The sequence below is a fragment of the Cololabis saira genome, chromosome 16 (genome assembly GCF_033807715.1).
Source record: "Cololabis saira isolate AMF1-May2022 chromosome 16, fColSai1.1, whole genome shotgun sequence".
NCBI lineage: Eukaryota > Metazoa > Chordata > Actinopteri > Beloniformes > Belonidae > Cololabis > Cololabis saira.
The window spans coordinates 25,929,526-25,948,695 of record NC_084602.1 but is presented as its reverse complement, the minus strand read 5'-3'; the positions used below and the strand labels follow the sequence as shown (position 1 = coordinate 25,948,695).

At 39.6% G+C, this 19,170-nt stretch overlaps 1 long non-coding RNA gene across 1 annotated transcript; it reads right to left on the bottom strand.

The window, feature by feature from the left end:
- Positions 1–11,020: 11,020 nt before the first annotated feature.
- LOC133462887 (uncharacterized) lies at positions 11,021–11,515 on the bottom strand. The gene is made up of 2 exons (XR_009784289.1): positions 11,398–11,515; positions 11,021–11,316 (listed from the first exon to the last, which is right to left on the bottom strand). It is a non-coding gene; the product is annotated as an uncharacterized LOC133462887 (long non-coding RNA).
- Positions 11,516–19,170: the final 7,655 nt, after the last annotated feature.

Below are 19,170 nucleotides of genomic sequence, written 5' to 3'. Positions count from 1 at the left end.
CCCTGAAATAAAAACGGTCAAAATCATCCCCCCTGTAAAACTGCCACCCCCCTTTCCATCCCTTATGTCATTTCATCAATGACTGTGGTATTACTGCTATTTCAACATTTAGTCATCACCAGAAAAATAACTTATTTGACCATTTTCACCTGTTTCAAGTACATTTCACTTGAAATAAGTAGAAAAATCTACCAGATTTATCTTCTTATTACAAGCAAAAAAAAATCTTGTTCCACTGGCAGATTTTTCTACTTATTTCAAGTGAAAATCTACTTGAAACAGGTGAAAATTGTTGTTTTTTTCCAGTGATGAGTCTTGTTTTAAGTGTAATGAGATTTTTTTTTACTGAAATTAGACATTTTAACTAGAAATAAGACAAATATTCTTGTTAAGATTTTGAGTTTTTGCAGTGATCCATTTTACTTATCCTGTGAAGGACAGAGGCATATTGATAAATTCAGAAAACAGTTTTTTATTTTTGTGTTTTGATGTATTTGATGTAATCCCAGTGGATATTTAAAGCTTACAGAAGGCTGCATTTAACTGCTGCTATGTAATTCCTGCAGTATTTCTGCAGGTGTTTTGGTCAGTGCAATTATTTGTAATATATTATATTATTTGTAATCAGCACAAAATTTGATCTGTCCCCATATGATAAAATCCACCACCCCCCCTGATTTTTTTTTTACAACTCGAGTACTGCATACAATGATCAAATGATTCCGATTCTTACATTTGAAAACATTACAGTAGGTTTACAGTTGGAGGAAAAAAAATAATTTGGGATCAATAATTTAATTATGGCTAAATCTATCATCCATCTCGCTTTTTAATAATAAATCCGATTTTTAGTGCATATCTTTACAGAATAAAAATATGTAAAAATATGTTTTTGCAACCGAATTTCGGATTGATCACTTGCATTCTTTCTTTTTTTCAGTTTTTATTTCGTTTTCCTGTCCTGTAAATCTTTTGATTTGGTCATTCAATGTTCTTTCTTTTGTAATGAATGTTTTTCTGGAATGTATAATGTGCCTTATTCGTTTTTTAAAGATCAATAAAAAAAGAGCTAAAGCGGAACGCTTTGCTGTATCCTTAATATCGCGAGATTTGACGTCTGTTCTAACCACGTAAAAAGTGTACTGATAAAACACTTTTTAGGCTGAGGTCAAGTGAGAAAACAGTAAAAACTTTGTTTCCTCGGGGAAGTCTAAAATCCTGGTAAGGGTGCGTGACGTGTGTCTGTGTGTACTACATTACGTAACTGCGCATGCGCGCCAACGCTGGAATTTTGGAATGACGCACATTCTTTGATTCTATTGACGTCACATACGAGGGTATATATACACGTGTAGGTCCGTCGAATCGCAGATGATAAAACGTGTATGTTGCAAGCTGATTCAGTAGCACCACAAACAGAACAGAACAACAAGGTCTATAGAACGTTTATTCATCTGTGAGACAGAGATATAACACAGCAAGAAATATTGAAAACATTTTCAAACCAAGATCTTCAAAAACACAAGAATACAAGATGCATAAACAAGGAAACAGTTATCTTATTACGGAGGAGAATGTGATGCCTACCATACAGAAATATTTAGACAGGCTCACACCAGCACAGTGGGCCATGATCACAGTAGAGGAATTTGACCCGGATATACAATCCACTCTTGCTGACATGGTTAGTGAAATAATACAGACCGTGTCAGCAGAGATTCTGAGAGTTTTCTTGCCGATGATGCAACAACGCGTAGCATCTGCTGCACCTTTGGAAACTATCAAACCTCAGCTGGGAGACTCCCTACCCAAATGTTTCTCCCAGTTTCTTAATGTCCCACTGGACCAATGTGAGTTTGCAAAAGAGCTGACAGAAATGGTAGAACAGGAAATTGTAGAGAATGTGAACTCTAGCATTGCTGCAGCCACAAACACTGAAGACATGACATCCAACCCAGCTGTTTACGTGACCGGCTTTGTTTCAAATATAAAGCGACTTGGCCACATGGTGTCTCAAGCTGCCAGATGTCTTAAAGCAAACCTGGGTAAGCTCCACATCAGGTGCCAAGCAATGTGTTCTGCTGGAAAATCTGCCATAGATGTCCCGTTAGCGGTTGAAGGAGTGACTGAAATCCTCTTGAAATGGTCAACAGAGGCAGAAAACATCACATCGGAGGATGAATGTGATGAAAGTGTTTATGTACTTCCCCCTGGCTCTGGTAATGATGCTAAGAAAACAGCAACTAAGATGGTCAACATCCTAAAGAGAAATCTGAGTAGCCTTAAAAGTTTCTTATGTACCAAAACCAAAAAAATCTCCTCGAGGACATTTGACATGGGCTTAGTGGTTGGTGAGATGAAAAGGTTTTTTCTTTCACACAAAGCACATGTGGACGATCACGAGTACCAGTTCCTGAACTTTGCCAGGAAACAATTTGAAATGATGAATTCAGACCTGGAAAATGAATTTGAGAGAAAACGCGATGAATTTGTCTTAAATATCAGACGCACCTCAAGCCCCATTCTGCTTCGAGATGACTACCTTCCTTTACCAGGAAGTGTGCCTGAATATCCCAGTACAGGCTATTCAACACACAAAAAAACAAAGATCAATGTAAGGAAACAGAAATATTATCAACTGAACTTCGACACAATCAAATGGGATGTCATTAACATGTTCAGAAACATCAGAGAGTCAAACAAGAGTGAAGGTCTCAGCCTTGAGAAAATCACATCCTCCACTCCTGTCCAGATGTTTTCCAGGGAGCTGACTCAAAAACTTTGCAATCATTGGACACCTGATTGCACATATGAGCTGCCCCTCAATATGCCACTGTCAGACTCTGTGATTTATAAAGTCAAATGCACGCTGGGTGAAAACAGCGTTTCTCCTGAGGTGATACATGCCATCACACTAGACGCAGTGGCAAAGTTCTTACAGCAACTTCTGCTGTGGGTGATGAAGGCATCAGATGAAACAAGTCAAAGTGAGAAAGTGCTTGGAGCTCTGACGGATGTAGAAAACCTCTTGACAGAAATGTCAAACCCACCGAAAGAAGTTGTTAAGACAGAGTCTGCTTTTGCTGAAACTTCATCACATCCCCATGATGTTACTGAATTCATCATGGAGGAAGATGTTGTTGAGGTTATTCATATCAAGTCCCCAACATCTCCAACTGTAGCCACTTCATCACATCCTCATGATGTTACTGAATTCATCATGGAGGAAGATGTTGTTGAGGTTATTCATATCAAGTCCCCAACATCTCCAACTGTAGCCACTTCATCACATCCTCATGATGTTACTGAATTCATCATGGAGGAAGATGTTGTTGAGGTTATTCATATCAAGTCCCCAACATCTCCAACTGTAGCCACTTCATCACATCATCATGATGTTACTGAATTCATCATGGAGGAAGATGTTGAATTTGAGACAGAGTCTCCAGTCTCTCCTGTAGATGCTAAATCAGATCCTCATGATGTTACTGAATTCACCATGGAGGAAGATGTTGAAGATGACACAGAGTCTCCAGTCTCTCCTGTAGATGCTAATTCAGATCCTCATCATGTTACTGAATTTGGCATACAACATGATGAACATCAGAACATTAAAAATGAAATTCAGAGTTTGACTAAAGACGATGAGGCTCCAGAGTCAGAAGAACGTTTACATTCATCTGTGAGACAGAGACATAACACAGCAAGAAATATTGCAAAAAATATTCAAACAAAGATCTTCACAAACACAGAATACAAGATGCATCAACAAGGAAACAGTTATCTTATTACGGAGGAGAATGTGATGCCTACTATTCAGAAATATTTAGACAGGCTCACACCAGCACAGTGGGCCATGATCACAGTAGAGGAATTTGACCCGGATATACAATCCACTCTTGCTGACATGGTTACTGAAATAATACAGACTGTGTCAGCAGATGTTCTGAGAGTTTTCTTGCCGATGGTGCAACAACGCATAGCATCTGCTGCACCTTTGGAAACTATCAAACCTCAGCTGGGAGACTCCCTACCCAAATGTTTCTCCCAGTTTCTTAATGTCCCACTGGACCAATGTGAGTTTGCACAAGAGCTGACAGAAATGGTAGAACAGGAAATTGTAGAGAATGTGAACTCTAGCATTGCTGCAGCCACAAACACTGAAGACATAACATCCAACTCAGCTGTTTACGTGACCGGCTTTGTTTCAAATATAAAGCGACTTGGCCACATGGTGTCTCAAGCTGCCAGATGTCTTAAAGCAAACCTGGTTAAGCTCCACATCAGGTGCATCGTGGAGGAAGATGTTGAAGATGACACAGAGTCTCCAGTCTCTCCTGTAGATGCAAAATCAGATCCTCATGATGTTACTGAATTTGGGATACAACATGATGAACATCAGAACATTAAAAATGGTATTCAGAGTTTGACTGAAGACGATGAGGCTCCAGAGTCAGAAGACAGCTTATGCTCAGAGGAAATGTCATCACCTTTCCACAAATACATTGAGGAATCATCGCCTGAAGTCATTCTAAGTCAGGAGTTAGAAGAGAGGCCATTGGGTGAACAACTTGTAGATGCACTTCTAGCTCAACTTCTTTACATGGAGAAAAATAGGCTCTCACTCGATGTATTACAAATGAAAACCACATTTGACCGTATGTTGAGTGTTGTGATGCCTGAAATGGAGAAAAAAGACCATGACATAGAAGAAGAAAACATCACTGATCTTGCATATGTTTTATGTAAGGACCTTCTCAAGAGGTTTGGCTCCCCAAAAAATGTGTTGCAGACTGCAGCGGCATCTGATGATCCAACTTTTGAGAATATACTTCGTATATGTCTGCGATATCAACTACAGATAGTAAGAAAACCACGCAAGAGGAACGCTTTCATCAGGTTCTTTTCATCAGTACGCAAAGGTGTAAAAAGGTGTATCAAGCTATGGCCTGGGTATCAATTCCAATGATGAGAATCGATTCGATTCCGAGTCTTAAATTTCAGAATCGATTATCACCATTTCGTTCGATCCATTTCATTCGATTTGACCCTGGAGAGGCTGGTCCTCCACCACCTGCGTGCTTGCTTGGGTTTCCTCCGGGTACTCCGGTTTCCTCCCACAGTCCAAAAAAAACATGCATGGTAGGTTAATTGATCATTCTAAATTGCCCGTAGGTGTGACATATCCCCCACCACCCCCGGCCACGCCCCTGCTCTCTTGGGTTGATTGAATATCAGACGTGCTGCTGCATTCTGGATCATCTGCAGAGGTTTACTTGAGCATGCAGGAAGGCCAACCGACAAGGAATTACAGGCGTAGCCATTGTTGCGGCTCTGTCTTGACTTGTTGCGGCTCTGTCTTGACTTGTTGCAGCTCTGTCTTGACTTGTTGCAGCTCTGTCTTGACTTGTTGCGGCTCTGTCTTGACTTGTTGCGGCTCTGTCTTGACTTGTTGCGGCTCTGTCTTGACTTGTTGCAGCTCTGTCTTGACTTGTTGAGGCTCTGTCTTGACTTGTTGCGGCTCTGTCTTGACTTGTTGCGGCTCTGTCTTGACTTGTTGCGGCTCTGTCTTGACTTGTTGCGGCTCTGTCTTGACTTGTTGCAGCTCTGTCTTGACTTGTTGCAGCTCTGTCTTGACTTGTTGCGGCTCTGTCTTGACTTGTTGCGGCTCTGTCTTGACTTGTTGAGGCTCTGTCTTGACTTGTTGCGGCTCTGTCTTGACTTGTTGAGGCTCTGTCTTGACTTGTTGCAGCTCTGTCTTGACTTGTTGCGGCTCTGTCTTGACTTGCTGACTCTGTCTTGACTTGTTGCAGCTCTGTCTTGACTTGTTGACTCTGTCTTGACTTGTTGCAGCTCTGTCTTGACTTGTTGACTCTGTCTTGACTTGTTGACTCTTTCTTGACTTGTTGCAGCTCTGTCTTGACTTGTTGACTCTGTCTTGACTTGTTGCAGCTCTGTCTTGACTTGTTGACTCTGTTTTGACTTGTTGCGGCTCTGTCTTGACTTGTTGCAGCTCTGTCTTGACTTGTTGCAGCTCTGTCTTGACTTCTTGACTCTGTCTTGACTTGTTGCACCTCTGTCTTGACTTGTTGCGGCTCTGTCTTGACTTGTTGAGGCTCTGTCTTGACTTGTTGCGCCTCTGTCTTGACTTGTTGAGGCTCTGTCTTGACTTGTTGCAGCTCTGTCTTGACTTGTTGCGGCTCTGTCTTGACTTGTTGACTCTGTCTTGACTTGTTGCAGCTCTGTCTTGACTTGTTGACTCTGTCTTGACTTGTTGCAGCTCTGTCTTGACTTGTTGACTCTGTCTTGACTTGTTGACTCTTTCTTGACTTGTTGCAGCTCTGTCTTGACTTGTTGACTCTGTCTTGACTTGTTGCAGCTCTGTCTTGACTTGTTGACTCTGTTTTGACTTGTTGCGGCTCTGTCTTGACTTGTTGCAGCTCTGTCTTGACTTGTTGCAGCTCTGTCTTGACTTCTTGACTCTGTCTTGACTTGTTGCACCTCTGTCTTGACTTGTTGCAGCTCTGTCTTGACTTGTTGCAGCTCTGTCTTGACTTGTTGCGGCTCTGTCTTGACTTGTTGCGGCTCTGTCTTGACTTGTTGCAGCTCTGTCTTGACTTGTTGCAGCTCTGTCTTGACTTGTTGCAGCTCTGTCTTGACTTGTTGCGGCTCTGTCTTGACTTGTTGAGGCTCTGTCTTGACTTGTTGAGGCTATGTCTTGACTTGTTGCAGCTCTGTCTTGACTTGTTGCGGCTCTGTCTTGACTTGTTGAGGCTATGTCTTGACTTGTTGCAGCTCTGTCTTGACTTGTTGCGGCTCTGTCTTGACTTGTTGCGGCTCTGTCTTGACTTGTTGCAGCTCTGTCTTGACTTGTTGCGGCTCTGTCTTGACTTGTTGCGGCTCTGTCTTGACTTGTTGAGGCTATGTCTTGACTTGTTGCAGCTCTGTCTTGACTTGTTGCAGCTCTGTCTTGACTTGTTGCGGCTCTGTCTTGACTTGTTGCAGCTCTGTCTTGAGAAATAAGGGACGCCCTGATTTCAGCAGCGCAGGAGCCAAAAAAAAAGCCCTAAAACTTCTAAACTGAATAAAAATGTGTTTTTAATATGAAAAACTTTTCTTTTTAATTTTTTTCTTTTTAATTTTATATGAAAAACAAAATGCTTTGATTTAAAGTTTAAAATGCTTTAATAGCATTGAACTTTCATGACCGTAGAGACAGACCATATAGCAACTGAAATAGCCTCCTATGCTACGTATGTCCACATCAGCCCAGATGTATAATATACATACAGGTGAAGAATATGGTGTAAAAGTTAATTTATTTCAATAATTCAACTAGAATATGGTGTAAAAGTTAATTTATTTCAATAATTCAACTAGAATATGGTGTAAAAGTTAATTTATTTCAATAATTCAACTAGAATATGGTGTAAAAGTTAACTTATTTCAATAATTCAACTAGAATATGGTGTAAAAGTTAACTTATTTCAATAATTCAACTAGAATATGGTGTAAAAGTTAATTTATTTCAATAATTCAACTAGAATAAGGTGTAAAAGTTAATTTATTTCAATAATTCAACTAGAATATGGTGTAAAAGTTAATTTATTTCAATAATTCAACTAGAATATGGTGTAAAAATGAATTTTAAAAAATTAATATGGGACGCGACAAATCGCATCCCATATTAGTTCAATACGGGACGCAACATTTTTTTCTCAAATAAAGGACAATTCCGTATTTTACGGGACGGGTGGCAACCCTATCTGTGCCTATCACCTTGAGCTCACTGGTTTTGCATCACGGACTGTTTTATAGGACCGCGAGTGGGAAAGAAACCCTTTCAAACTGTTTTCCTGACTAATTTATGATTAGACACTTACTGTAATTAGGTTTGAAAATGAAAGGACTTTAAAAAAGGTTGAATGGAATGATCAAACCCTGATGCTTTGTGTCATTATATGAATACTGTAGAAACTTGAAACTAGAAACTTTCATTTCTAATATTTAACATTTTAAAAGTTATTTACAGTTTTTCACAATTGTTTAAACACATTTATTGGAACATCAGACACAATGTGCACAACCTGAAACTCATTTTTCAGGTGGCTGAACCAATCCTGCTGAACTCCAAGCACATTTACTGCTCTAAACTCAAATTCCCATTCCATACCACACATTTTTCACAACACTACACACAATTCCCAATACCCTGCACACTCTTCCTGAATTCCCTCTCTTGCTGATCACACAGAACACACAGTCAGTCACATTTCTAAACTCCAAAGGCTGTTGTGCAATATGCAATCAGCAATTTGCCATTGAATTCATATTCATTGATGAAGCGGGGTTCAACCTTGTAAAAAGAAGGCGCAGAGGGAGGAATATCATCGGCCAGCGTGCCATCACAGAGGTCCCTGGCCAGCGTGGAGGGAACATAACAATGTGTGCTGCCATCAATCACCACGGCGTCCTCCATCACCATGCCACCCTTGGCCCCTACAACCCTGCACTTCTTCTAGCTGGACCAGCTCTACAATATAATGTCCAGCCAGACCAGATGGAGGACACAGAGGTGGTCAGGTTCGTTGTTATCTGGGACAATGTCAGTTTCCACCGGGCTGCTCTGGTCCGTGACTGGTTCACGGTCCATCCAGAAGTTGATGTCCTATATCTCCCTCCATACTCTCCCTTCCTCAACCCAATTGAGGAGTTTTTCTCTGCCTGGAGATGGAAGGTATATGAGAGAAATCCTCAGACACGGATCCCACTGCTGCAGGCCACGGAGGACACATGTGGCGATGTCACTGCTGAGGCCTGTCAAGGCTTCATGCGGCATTGTAGGAGATTGTTCCCCCGCTGCTTGGCCAGGGAGAACATCAACGTGGACGAGGTCCTGTGGCCAGCCAGGGATGAAAGGCAGGATGCAGCCTAATACTTTTGTTCTGTTTCTATTTTCTGTCAAGTTTTTATCCACAGCTTGCTGTGATGTCCAGTGGACTGCACATTTTGAGTCCAAATACTGTACTGTAAAAATATTATTTGTTGTTACAGTAAAGAATTGTGTGTTTTCTATTTGAGTAGCCTATACATAAGAATACTATATGGTGATAAATTACATCCAACAGCTGAAGGTGAAACACTGAACATACAAATGCATGATTCTACTGAGGCATTCATTCATTCATTCATATAGTGTTTTCCATTCATACTATAGTGTCTTCCATTCTGCACATCAGTGTTCAGTGGGTGCTTAGAAACGTCTACTCAAATGATGTATGTGTTTGACATTTGAGAAGGAAATACCATTTAGTGAAGAGTTAACACTGTTTTGAAGGTAGAGTGTGCTTTTGCAAGAGAAGTGTAGGATTTTGCATTTTGTGTGTGAGTTTTTTAATTTTTGTTTAGAGTTTTGAGAAAGTGAGGTAGTATATCCAGAGCCGGATTAAATAAATGGACTACACTAGGCAGACTGTGATTTTTGGGCCCCCCTCCATTGATGTTATTTATGAATTGAAATCTTAAACTTACCAAAGTTAATTCACATTTTACATAGCAAGTTGGTTCTTTGTATTCCAAAATAAGTCATGTGTTGTATATTAAACAGTCTATTTTTTGATTTTTATTATTTATACGTTATTACACCGCTCTATTAAATGCTATTAAATTATCCTTATCTTATCGATTGCAAGTATCATTGTTAAGGTATTAGTACCAGTAAATCACCAATAATAGGTGTCAGCATTGCTATGTAAACAGAGTAAAATAAGATATATGTTTTAAGCTATTGCATTTTGCAGAAAATCTTAATTAAATGTGTTGATTAAATTGAATAGTCAAATAAGAAGTCAAATCTACAAAGACCAATAAAATTTTCAGTAAGACAAAGTGTGCTGTAGTATATATGTCTGTATGTGTATGTGTATGCAGAGCCGTCTGGGAGATTTGCATGGCCCTGTGCAAAATTTTTGGGTTTTTCGGGTCGGATCGGGTGTCTATATGCGCAATTTTAACTCTCCAATTAGCAAAATACTGGATACCTTCCCCTGCCTCATCATCATCTGGGCTTGCCTTGACGCGGGGCCCCGCGGCTGCTTGAGACCCGGTCGGATCGGGGATTTTTGTAACAAATTTATCAAGCGAGCCTTTCAGAGAGGAATTAAACTCTTCCATTTTCTTTAGTTTTTTTCTTTTTTCATCCCCTGATGGAAATTTCCTGAATCTGTCTCGTTCTCTCGACATTGTGTGACAGTTTGTTCAAACTCCACCCGTCTGGATCAGAGCACCTTGTGTCAATGCGCTTGGTCTGATCAGTTGTATTGAACAACAGACACGCGCATCATTGCACACATATTTATTGATATGCACAGACTAGTACACATTTAGTTCTGTAATGGAACGTGACTGTTGATATTTATAAGGGAAAAAAGGAAAAAAAAAAAAAGAAAAAAAAAACGGCCCCTAGCGCGAGGCCCCTTGCCCCTTGCATGTTGCATGGTATCAACCATTAATATGTGTGCATGTTTTTTTTTGTCCCTCTGTCTGGGCCCCTCCCCTGTCAATCGGGCCCTAGGCACATGCCTAGTTTGCCTTTGCATTACAGTTTTTCACAATTGTTAATACCCATTTCTCAAAACAATAACAGCTTTTTTCAAACTGAACACACAGATCTGAAAACCTCACACACAAAATGCTAAACCTGTCACTCCCTTTGCAAGATGACTCTTTGCCATCAAATCTCTTACCTGTTCACAAAATGGAACTCGTGTTTTCATTTGGTACACACGGCCATTTTTTCAAATGACACACACATACCATTCATTGAGTACACACAACTAAGCATTTGTCTGCACACTACCAAGCATTTACAGCACACTTAGGTGCAAAACTGAAAACACAATTATAGAAACAGAACACACCATATGAATGACAATGACTTTGGAAAATGTGCTTTTTCTCCTTTTGTAAAATGTCTGTAGGCCTACTTTTGTATAGTCAAACATAAAACAGCACACAAATATGCAACCAAAAAAAGTTTAATTTTAGCACACACAGAACAGTACAGTACAGTAACCCCCCCCTCACAAAAAAAAGTAGACCTGCTTCATCCTGACATGATTGCTGCGGAGGATTCTATCTAATGTTGATAGGCTGACAGTGTGGATGTCCCTGAAAGTGCCATGGTCAGCCAGGATCCTAGACTGTAGTTGCCGGAGCGTGATTGTATTGTTCTCACGAACAATATTTACAACATCTGTCTCCTGCTCCTCTGTGAAAATCCGTGCTCTTCCTCCACGGTATGGTTCTCTTTCAGTCCTGCAAAATGCAAATACTGTGAGCACACTGTATTCTATTGATATACAGTATTACAGTAAACAAGGCAAATAGATTTCGTACCTGTTCTCCACCCTGAAGGTTCTTATGATGGCAGCAACTGTGTAGCGGCTGAGGTTGGGTTGGACCCTCTGGCCAGCCTCCCTCATGCTCAAACCATGGTTGAGAACGTGGTCTACCACGGTTGCCCATATCTCATTAGAGATGGTAACTCTCCTTCTTCTTTCTCCTCCTCCTCCTTCTCCTTGTCCTCCTCCTCTTCTCCCTCTTTGTCCCCCTCATGCTCCTCTACCTCCTACTCCTCCTCCCCTTTGACCCCCTCCTCGTCCTCCTCTTCCTCTTCCTCCTCCTCCTCTCACTCTTACGTCTCTCCTTCTCTGGTTCTCTCCAATGTTCTCCATTGTTCACCAAACAAAACAGAGGCTCAAGGCACTTTTATACTGCAGTACTGATTGCAAATTGCTCAACAGACCTCAAAGTTTAGAGATTTGAATATTTGTGTGTTGTAGTTTGATGCTTTGAGATTTTATTTGAGAAGTGTGTTCAACGACTGAACATTGTGTGTAGTGTTTTGAATATTTGTGTGTTATAGGTTGATGCTTTGAGATTTTACTTGAGAACTGTGTGCAACAACCGAAAATTGTGTGTAGTGTTTTGACAGCAAGGTGATTTGTAATTGACATCAGAGTGTAAAGAAGGAAAGTCAGACTCTAATGCAGATAAGGGAGTGTGAAGTAATGCCAACTTGGGTCGAGCAATTGGTACATGAAGTGAAGGTTGTGCAAATTGTGCCAAATTTTTGCTTTTTGGGCGTTAGCAACTGTGAAAAACTGTAATCCGGCTCTGAGTATATCAGGAAATGTGTTTAAACAATTGTGAAAAACTGTAATATCTTTTGTCAGTGTTTCAGCTGGTCTTCCTGAGTGTAGGTGGTACAATCGCTGGCCTACGCCGCCATCTACTGGAACAGTGCTGCATTAGCAGGTTTAATTCATCCGGAGGATTTGGACGCAAATCTTAAAATACATACATCCATTATCTAAACCCGTTTTATCCTTTGCAGGGTCACGGGTCTTAAAATACATATGTATAGATTATAGGTTGTCAGATATGCTCCAAAGACACTTGCCTATTTTTGTACGAATATTACTGGCTAAGATGGTGAGTCTATCTCTGCTGATCTATCCAGCCAATTCATTGGATAGACCTGACAATTTAATCAAAACAATAAATTATGATAATTTCAACTCTATTTGGAAAAATAAGCATCATTACTTAGGGAGATGTTCGGATTTTATGAAATTGTTTGAAGGGTTTTGCTATAAGATTCTACACTGGTGGTTTTTTCTCTATTTGCAGGGTCACCTCCTGTTCAGGAGTTCAGCTATAGTTCAGCTACTTTCTCTATTTGCAGGGTCAACTCCTGTTTTATGATTAGGCTGGTAAAACAGTTCAGATATTTACTCTTCCTTAGGTGAAGACAATGAAGAGAAACAGATGTTTTAACACTGATGGGTCTCATCCGTTATCTGGGTTGGCACCTCAAGTAGTAAACAATAAACAGGGATATACGGCTGAAGGTCTGACATGTTTGGCAGCTGGCTCCACTGATGAGGTTCACGTACAAAGAACACCTCCCTTTTTAGTATAAATACGCCAGGATCGATGACCACACTGTGCATTTTCTCTCCTACCTTTGTGGTTTGGGAAAAATGTACCTCTGGCTGGAAAATATTGTGCATGATATAATAAAAGCTTGTATTAACATTTGATTCTGTTCACTGGTTTTCTTATGGTACTCCAGACAAACGAACACGTGATCTTTCAGAGAGGTAACTTTTGTTGAACAAGGGAGTCTAAATGCTATTGGCTTTGATCCAGTTAACGGTACCATAAAATTAAAATGGTTACAGAGGTTTATGTAACGTGAAAGGTTTTGTCTGCTTATTATCAACAAGTCTCATATTGGAAACTGGTTTATAAGCATACTTTTAACCCACATAAGCCAATATGTAATAATAGGTGCATATTAAGCTGGATAAAATCCTTCTTTTACAAGGAATGGTTGGAGAAAGGTATCCAGTCCAATATGCATTTGTTGGATACAAAAGGGGAATATATATATATATATATATATATATATATAAAATGTGATGTTTTCACTGCAAAATATAAAATTGTTTGTACAAATAGACAATATAAAAGTCATTAAGGCAATTCCATGAGCTTTGTTTCTCATAATTAGAGGAATGGTGACTTACTCTGTGGTTATTCCGAACATGCCTTCTTTAGTTATAGATGGTTGAAATTCTTCAGACAAAAAAAAGTTCTTGAGAACTAATTTTACTTTGGTGTGTTTCTCTTCACCATGAAGAGGAAACATATGTTTTAACATTAAAAACAAGCTTTTTTGTTTAAGATGAGAAAAGCCTGATGGCTATATCTGGCATATTTACATTTATGTATTTACTTATTTAAATGTTTATTAATATGCACTGTCCCTATTCTAAATAAATAAATACAATAAAATTAAAAAGAACCAATTACCTCTCCCTTCCACTTTCAGCTAAGGTGAAATAAGTTCATTTCAAAATGGTTTATCCATGTTTTTTTACATGAAAGGTTTAATTTAGAGTTTAATATTTGTAGCTTACTTTTTGCAATGCATATATTGAAACATTTTTTTTTATTATTTCTTGTAGCTTAACTTGGACCTTTTGGGATGTTTCTCAATATTGGATTACCTTTAATCAGTACTCGAGTTGAGGGTGGATGAGGGGGGATGGCATCCCCCCCTGAAATAAAAACGGTCAAAATCATCCCCCCTGTAAAACTGCCACCCCCCTTTCCATCCCTTATGTCATTTCATCAATGAATGTGGTTTTACTGCTATTTCAACATTTAAAGTCATCACCAGAAAAATAACACCACAAAAATAACTTATTTGACCATTTTCACCTGTTTCAAGTACATTTCACTTGAAATAAGTAGAAAAATCTGCCAGTGGGACAAGATTTATCTTCTTATTACAAGCAAAAAAAAATCTTGTTCCACTGGCAGATTTTTCTACTTATTTCAAGTGAAAATCTACTTGAAACAGGTGAAAATTGTTGTTTTTTTCCAGTGATGAGTCTTGTTTAAGTGTAATGAGATTTTTTTTTACTAAAATTAGACATTTTAACTAGAAATAAGACAAATATTCTTGTTAAGATTTTGAGTTGTTGCAGTGATCCATTTTACTTATCCTGTGAAGGACAGAGGCATATTGATAAATTCAGAAAACAGTTTTTTATTTTTGTGTTTTGATGTATTTGATGTAATCCCAGTGGATATTTAAAGCTTACAGAAGGCTGCATTTAACTGCTGCTATGTCATTCCTGCAGTATTTCTGCAGGTGTTTTGGTCAGTGCAATTATTTGTAATATATTATATTATTTGTAATCAGCACAAAATTTGATCTGTCCCCATATGATAAAATCCACCACCCCCCCTGATTTTCTTTTTACAACTCGAGTACTGCATACAATGATCAAATGATTCCGATTCTTACATTTGAAAACATTACAGTAGGTTTACAGTTGGAGGAAAAAAAATAATTTGGGATCAATAATTTAATTATGGCTAAATCTATCATCCATCTCGCTTTTTAATAATAAATCCGATTTTTAGTGCATATCTTTACAGAATAAAAATATGTAAAAATATGTTTTTGCAACCGAATTTCGGATTGATCACTTGCATTCTTTCTTTTTTTCAGTTTTTATTTCGTTTTCCTGTCCTGTAAATCTTTTGATTTGGTCATTCAATGTTCTTTCTTTTGTAATGAATGTTTTTCTGGAATGTATAATGTGCCTTATTCGTTTTTTAAAGATCAATAAAAAAAGAACTAAAGCGGAACGCTTTGCTGTATCCTTAATATCGCGAGATTTGACGTCTGTTCTAACCATGTAAAAAGTGTACTGATAAAACACTTTTTAGGCTGAGGTCAAGTGAGAAAACAGTAAAAACTTTGTTTCCTCGGGGAAGTCTAAAATCCTGGTAAGGGTGCGTGTCGTGTGTTTGTGTGTACTACATTACGTAACTGCGCATGCGCGCCAACGCTGGAATTTTGGAATGACGCACATTCTTTGATTCTATTGACGTCACATACGAGGGTATAAATACACGTGTAGGTCCGTCGAATCGCAGATGATAAAACGTGTATGTTGCAAGCTGATTCAGTAGCACCACAAACAGAACAGAACAACAAGGTCTATAGAACGTTTATTCATCTGTGAGACAGAGATATAACACAGCAAGAAATATTGAAAACATTTTCAAACCAAGATCTTCAAAAACACAAGAATACAAGATGCATAAACAAGGAAACAGTTATCTTATTACGGAGGAGAATGTGATGCCTACCATACAGAAATATTTAGACAGGCTCACACCAGCACAGTGGGCCATGATCACAGTAGAGGAATTTGACCCGGATATACAATCCACTCTTGCTGACATGGTTAGTGAAATAATACAGACTGTGTCAGCAGAGATTCTGAGAGTTTTCTTGCCGATGATGCAACAACGCGTAGCATCTGCTGCACCTTTGGAAACTATCAAACCTCAGCTGGGAGACTCCCTACCCAAATGTTTCTCCCAGTTTCTTAATGTCCCACTGGACCAATGTGAGTTTGCAAAAGAGCTGACAGAAATGGTAGAACAGGAAATTGTAGAGAATGTGAACTCTAGCATTGCTGCAGCCACAAACACTGAAGACATGACATCCAACCCAGCTGTTTACGTGACCGGCTTTGTTTCAAATATAAAGCGACTTGGCCACATGGTGTCTCAAGCTGCCAGATGTCTTAAAGCAAACCTGGTTAAGCTCAACATCAGGTGCCAAGCAATGTGTTCTGCTGGAAAATCTGCCATAGATGTCCCGTTAGCGGTTGAAGGAGTAACTGAAATCCTCTTGAAATGGTCAACAGAGGCAGAAAACATCACATCGGAGGATGAATGTGATGAAAGTGTTTATGTACTTCCCCCTGGCTCTGGTAATGATGCTAAGAAAACAGCAACTAAGATGGTCAACATCCTAAAGAGAAATCTGAGTAGCCTTAAAAGTTTCTTATGTACCAAAACCAAAAAAATCTCCTCGAGAACATTTGACATGGGCTTAGTGGTTGGTGAGATGAAAAGGTTTTTTCTTTTACACAAAGCACATGTGGACGATCACGAGTACCAGTTCCTGAACTTTGCCAGGAAACAATTTGAAATGATGAATTCAGACCTGGAAAATGAATTTGAGAGAAAACGCGATGAATTTGTCTTAAATATCAGACGCACCTCAAGCCCCATTCTGCTTCGAGATGACTACCTTCCTTTACCAGGAAGTGTGCCTGAATATCCCAGTCCAGGCTATTCAACACACAAAAAAACAAAGATCAATGTAAGGAAACAGAAATATTATCAACTGAACTTTGACACAATCAAATGGGATGTCATTAACATGTTCAGAAACATCAGAGAGTCAAACAAGAGTGAAGGTCTCAGCCTTGAGAAAATCACATCCTCCACTCCTGTCCAGATGTTTTCCAGGGAGCTGACTCAAAAACTTTGCAATCATTGGACACCTGATTGCACATATGAGCTGCCCCTCAATATGCCACTGTCAGACTCTGTGATTTATAAAGTCAAATGCACGCTGGGTGAAAACAGCGTTTCTCCTGAGGTGATACATGCCATCACACTAGACGCAGTGGCAAAGTTCTTACAGCAACTTCTGCTGTGGGTGATGAAGGCATCAGATGAAACAAGTCAAAGTGAGAAAGTGCTTGGAGCTCTGACGGATGTAGAAAACCTCTTGACAGAAATGTCAAACCCACCGAAAGAAGTTGTTAAGACAGAGTCTGCTTTTGCTGAAACTTCATCACATCCTCATGATGTTACTGAATTCATCATGGAGGAAGATGTTGATGAGGTTATTCATATCAAGTCCCCAACATCTCCAACTGTAGCCACTTCATCACATCATCATGATGTTACTGAATTCATCATGGAGGAAGATGTTGAATTTGAGACAGAGTCTCCAGTCTCTCCTGTAGATGCTAAATCAGATCCTCATGATGTTACTGAATTCATCATGGAGGAAGATGTTGTTGAGGTTATTCATATCAAGTCCCCAACATCTCCAACTGTAGCCACTTCATCACATCATCATGATGTTACTGAATTCACCATGGAGGAAGATGTTGAAGATGACACAGAGTCTCCAGTCTCTCCTGTAGATGCAAAATCAGATCCTCATCATGTTACTGAATTTGGCATACAACATGATGAACATCAGAACATTAAAAATGAAATTCAGAGTTTGACTAAAGACGATGAGGCTCCAGAGTCAGAAGAACGTTTACATTCATCTGTGAGACAGAGACATAACACAGCAAGAAATATTGCAAAAAATATTCAAACAAAGATCTTCATAAACACAGAATACAAGATGCATCAACAAGGAAACAGTTATCTTATTACGGAGGAGAATGTGATGCCTACTATTCAGAAATATTTAGACAGGCTCACACCAGCACAGTGGGCCATGATCACAGTAGAGGAATTTGACCCGGATATACAATCCACTCTTGCTGACATGGTTACTGAAATAATACAGACTGTGTCAGTAGATGTTCTGAGAGTTTTCTTGCCGATGGTGCAACAACGCGTAGCATCTGCTGCACCTTTGGAAACTATCAAACCTCAGCTGGGAGACTCCCTACCCAAATGTTTCTCCCAGTTTCTTAATGTCCCACTGGACCAATGTGAGTTTGCACAAGAGCTGACAGAAATGGTAGAACAGGAAATTGTAGAGAATGTGAACTCTAGCATTGCTGCAGCCACAAACACTGAAGACATGACATCCAACCCAGCTGTTTATGTGACCGGCTTTGTTTCAAATATAAAGCGACTTGGCCACATGGTGTCTCAAGCTGCCAGATGTCTTAAAGCAAACCTGGTTAAGCTCTACATCAGGTGCAAAGCAATGTGTTCTGCTGGAAAATCTGCCATAGATGTCCCGTTAGCGGTTGAAGGAGTGACTGAAATCCTCTTGAAATGGTCAACGGAGTCAGAAAACATCACATCAGAGGATGAATGTGTTTTTGCACTTCCCCCTGGCTCTGGTATTGAAGCTAAGAAAACAGCGACTAAGATGGTCAACATCCTCAAGAGAAATCTGAGTAGCCTTAAAAGTTTCTTTTGTACCAAAACCAAAAAAATCTCCTCGAGAACATTTGACATGGGCTTAGTGGTTGGTGAGGTGAAAAGGTTTTTTCTTTTAAACAAAGCACATGTGGACGATCACGAGTACCAGTTCCTGAACTTTGCCAGGAAACAATTTGGAATTATGAATTCAGACCTGGAAAATGAATTTGAGAGAAAACGCGATGAATTCGTCTTAAATATCAGACGCACCTCAAGCCCCATTCTGCTTCGCGATGACTACCTTCCTTTACCAGGAAGTGTGCCTGAATATCCCAGTCCAGGCTATTCAACACACAAAAAAACAAAGATCAATGTAAGGAAACAGAAATATTATCAACTGAACTTTGACACAATCAAATGGGATGTCATTAACATGTTCAGAAACATCAGAGAGTCAAACAAGAGTGAAGGTCTCAGTCTTGAGAAAATCACATCCTCCACTCCTGTCCAGATGTTTTCCAGGGAGCTGACTCAAAAACTTTGCAATCATTGGACACCTGATTGCACATATGAGCTGCCCCTCAATATACCACTGTCAGACTCTGTGATTTATAAAGTCAAATGCACGCTGGGTGAAAACAGCGTTTCTCCTGAGGT